Source organism: Sinocyclocheilus grahami, unplaced genomic scaffold, assembly GCF_001515645.1.
Source record: "Sinocyclocheilus grahami isolate Dianchi unplaced genomic scaffold, SAMN03320097.WGS_v1.1 scaffold1460.1, whole genome shotgun sequence".
Lineage (NCBI taxonomy): Eukaryota > Metazoa > Chordata > Actinopteri > Cypriniformes > Cyprinidae > Sinocyclocheilus > Sinocyclocheilus grahami.
Genome location: NW_015506639.1, coordinates 151,800 through 156,512, shown reverse-complemented (window position 1 = coordinate 156,512; position 4,713 = coordinate 151,800). Strand labels below are relative to the sequence as shown.

Sequence of the window (4,713 nt, the reverse complement as noted above, 5' to 3'; positions counted from 1 at the left end):
CGGCGCCCCTGCTTGTGAAAGAAACTGCTTCTTGAGTTCCTCTTATTATTAATTGCAGCCTCAACCTCAATGCAGCATAAGTGTAAACGCAAGCCAAAGCTTTTTAGTACAGCAACAGAGACTGTTCAGTAAAGCGACTGGAAGGCAACCCAACACATCTGAGTGTAAACACTCCGATTGCTATGAGTCTTTGGAGCTCTAATTTTAGCATTGACTTCTTCATCCACAACATTTGTATTGACTCTTCAAAGTCTATCTCTGGCATCAGATTTTAACAGACCACCATTCCACTTATCAAGTTGACAGAAGGCACATCCCTATCATGACGAATACATGAACTGACTCGTTTGTGGAGCAGAATAAGACGGAGCTGAACAGAACCAAATGGTAGAACAGGAGGAGAGAACATTGTAGCCCCCGGGAGATAACAGTGGCTGCCACAGTGATACTGATCTAAATGAAAACAAACAGAGATAAGAGGGAGACTGGAATCACACTGGCACGCTCCGGAGTCCCTGCGTGTGTTTGTGTTTGCACACGAGCCCATGTGTAGCCTCCACACCTGCCCCGTGGTAGCGACCACCCATCAGATAGATATCAGCTTGAACAATTAGAGCGATGCCTCCACTCTCGCTAGATGAAGATTCTCAGTGGTATAGTGTGGAGTTTAATTTTGGGGCCCTTAATTTTTTATGAGGTATCAATTTGGAATCTTGAGTAGGAGATTTGCGTGTGTGCTTTTTATGTCACTCGAGGGACATCAATCCACATATCAGCGAGAACAGATGAAGAAGTCAGTCAGTTATGGCTGAAAGCGTGTCTCCGAGACACAGAGGTAATACTTCTGCTCTGAAGTCAGATGAAACAGAGATTCTGGTTTGGGGCCCAAAACCCCATTGGACATAACTCCCACAGCTTTTACAGTTAATCTGGTTGATGCTCCCACTAAGGCTCTCATATTTTGTGATCACACACCAAGGAGCAATAACTGATCCAGTAATCTTATTTAATATCTCTATCAAAAATTCAGACGATATGCCACTAGGGAAATTAGGACAGTTTGGTATTTGCGTTTCCGGAGGTCAGATTGATAGCGCAAAGAACTAGTGAGATATAATCTATAGTGATCTGGATTTTGTCAAAGCAGGTCATCCTGAACAAAAAGTTCATTTAAACTGTTAAAGAGGCCCTGATTAGTTGAGCTATTGAAATGCTTTCTGAAAAGGCCCGTCCTGAATCTATAATTACATTTCCATTAGTTTAACATGAAAGAGTAGTAGTTTTACTTTATGGTAAAAATTAAGGATAAAACATTGACTGCATTATTATATTCGTCTGGCTGCAAACATATTTAGAAACATTTGTGTGACAGTTTTAGTGGTAACAACATTTGTAACACCTCCTTAACCACTCTTTCTATTAAGAGTATGCCAAGTCTTGAGTGTTAGATTGGAGTCTAATATTCATTCCACATCTTTTATGGAGACATGTATGCACTCACATAAAAAGAGTCTGATGGTCTGATTAATCCACTTCAGGAGAAACCATTATCACAAGAACAATTGGTGTGTCTATCCTTGTGGAGTGTCCATCCATCAATGTCACCGCTACTTATTATTCGCCATTGCCTCAGGAGGTCCACATTTAGCCACTATGGACACCCTTACTGTCAGAATTCAGTGATTCTGGCTTGCATTCAAGTGTTGTTTTTTTTTGTTTTTTTTCAGGAATTTACTATAATAAACCAAAATAATTTTCTACAAGTTGTTATTTGCAGATCAAAGTAGAGTGTTTTGGTAGTGTGTGTCAGCGTGTGTTTTTAAAACCCTCACAGATAGATGTCAATGCCTGTATTTTAAGTGAGTTTTTGGTGCTTTCGCAGTGTTTCATAATTCTGCGGTCATCAGGCAGTGATTGCTGCCTACATGTGAAGTGACCGTCTGCACAATGAGTCATCATTCACACTGAACACTGACAGTGTGGAGAACTCAGTGTTCTTCACAAATGCAAGGAAGACATCAAAGCTAAAACTTTTAAAATGTTTGCTAACAGTAAACAAAATGGAGTTCTGGAATGCTTGTTCATCTAGCCCTGTCAGTGACACAAACACATATAAGTACTTACCTCATTCCTATGACATTTCTCCAGTATCCCTCCACCTTCATTTTTAATTTTAACCATTTTCATTTAAGTAAGCTTGAGCTTAGTGTCATACGCCCTCCTTCATTAGATGGACATGCAAACTAGTGAAACACAGTACATATAGTATATGCTCACACAGCAGCAAATAAGGATACAGTACATTTATTCACAGTTTTTAAATGACAGTGACTTGACTATTTTTAATAACCACATGACACTTTAAGTGACTTTGTGCAAGTCACATCATTAGACCAGTAGATGAAGACAAGTGATTAATGAGTGCGTCATTAAATAATTTGCTGCATCTGAATATGTTTACCTTGTTACTATATATGTGAAAAACGCATGAACAGAGTAGTAAGTCCGAATTCAGAATAAACAGTAGGCGAAAAGTACCCGGATGACCTACTACTTCCCCAGACATTCCAAATTTCATTCATATCACCCATATTCATATTATTATTTAATGATTTGTTAAAATATATATATTAATGAATCAAAAAGATGAGTCTTTGAATCATTCACTCAACTGATTTGTTCAACAATACTGATTCATTCGGAAACTAAACAAAATTGACTGCCTATGAGTGAGTCATTTAATAATTCACTCAAACAAATTGATTTGTTCAGAAATGTAGCACCACTGTTGTGTTGCTCAGATAGCAACAGTTGATTTTGCTTTGGCTGGAACTATTTCTGTTGGCGGAGCTAAAATACACAGACCATCTGTGTATAAAATTAAATTGAATCAAAATTCTTGTTTACTAAACTGCTAAATAAAATCGGTACCACTCTCACAGACCATTGTGCTGTTGGTCTGAAAATCAGCAAAGCAGTGATTCTCTTATGAATCTGAAAAACAACACTCTTGCTTAATTGTTGCTGTGTTTACAGGTGTTGCTCATTAATTTTTATTTTTTTACCCCATTCAGACAGCATTGAGTTTCTCATGTAAGCTGTTGTATGAACAGGACAATTTAAGTGAAACATGTTTGTAAATTAATTTGGCAGACATATTTCAGCAGATGATGTTTGATAAATCTCAAATTAGAAAATGCTAGTACGGTAAAATTCTGTGTAAAATGTATATACTCACTATGGTTTTCACCAACTTGACATGGTGAACTCAATCAGCGACAGTATTTTTAGTCTTTTCAATGGCATTCACAGACTTTGTAGTGGCTGTGATTACATTATGTGGTGTTATAATAAAGAAGCACTCATTTTTGTTAGTGATGGCCATGCATTGCTGTTTGAAATATGGGCTCTCTGAAAACCCACAAGCCTTAACACTTCTACAGCTCAGTATTGTCACACACAGTGTTTTCGAGTCCATGATTTTATTCTTCCGCTGAGGTCAACACAACAGGCTACATGCTCATAATCAGCATTCATATCCTTCATGAATATGAGTTTGTTCAAAAATTAAGTTGTGACTATGACAGGAAAGCATTTTTTTGTGGCTGCAATTTCACATGAACTCATTATGTTCAAGGTGAATCAACAAAGAATGGCATTCCAGTGCTGTTCCCTGTTAATCTTTAATAAGCTGAATGCTGTATCAGTCCTGATAAGTTGAAGGTGGATATCCAAGCACACAGCCTTCTCTAGTGTGAATTATCTTATTAAATCAGTGTAATTGTGTATCTGTTTATGTTTTTGATTAAAGTCTTGTGCACACCTAGAAAGGAAATCTGCATGAATAAGACTTTGAATTAAGCATAAATACATTTATATCAACACACCAATGACAACATGCTTTTTTTCCTAGAGAATGATTTTATATATTTTTATTTCTAATATTGAGGGTCTCAAAGTCTCAAAGCATGAAAATGCATAATGGTACAAGCAGGTCAAAAAAAAAGATATATAAAAGCGATTTGTAATAAAATAGAGATGTGTGTTTATTTTATTCAGCATACTGTATATTTATACACTACCCACCTAGCACACTTTTATTACAACAGCTATTCTATTAATTCTAACAGTACACCTCAGACGTGGGAAACCTGTGTTTCATGGAGTGATGCTTCATTTGAAGGACCATCCATAGATCACAGATCATAACAATCTATCAAACACTAACTGCACCACAGTCGCAAAGAATAAAGATGTTGACATTAGTTCTCAGCGGATGAAGCGGAGACTAAACAGAGGCTGTTTTCAGAATCATTTATCAGATGAATAAACATTCACACTTTTGATGTATAACCTTGTGCCGCCCTGTAATGGAAAAGTGATCATCAAGCAGAAAGTTCGTGAGCGAGCACTACTTCGACTTTAATTATTTTTCTGTTTCCTCTACCCCTCCTACAGTTCTCCATCCCATCTTTTCTTTAAGAGGTTTCCTGCCAGAGCTGTGCAAAGGTTGAAGTGGATGATGAAGAGGCTGAGCAGGGGGCCTGGCAGTGCTGCATCCCACACAGGCGCCTCTCTTGTGGGCATGCCGAGAGGGACATGGCCCCCGTGATGGAAGGTTGCTGGCAGTCTGGAGCCGGAACTACAGAGGGAAAAGGCTCATTCATTAATCTACCTTACTACCTTCTATATACCTGTCTGTTTTCTCCCCCC

The 4,713-nt window shown here is 38.1% G+C and overlaps 1 long non-coding RNA gene across 1 annotated transcript in view; it reads left to right on the top strand.

Moving 5' to 3' along the window:
- Window positions 1–4,647, top strand: part of LOC107570451 (uncharacterized) — a 7,901-nt gene extending 3,254 nt beyond the window's left edge. Inside the window, exon 4 of the long non-coding RNA XR_001607035.1 lies at window positions 4,459–4,647. This is a non-coding gene — a long non-coding RNA (uncharacterized lncRNA). The remainder of the gene's footprint in view (window positions 1–4,458) is intronic.
- The last annotated feature ends 66 nt before the right edge of the window (window positions 4,648–4,713 follow it).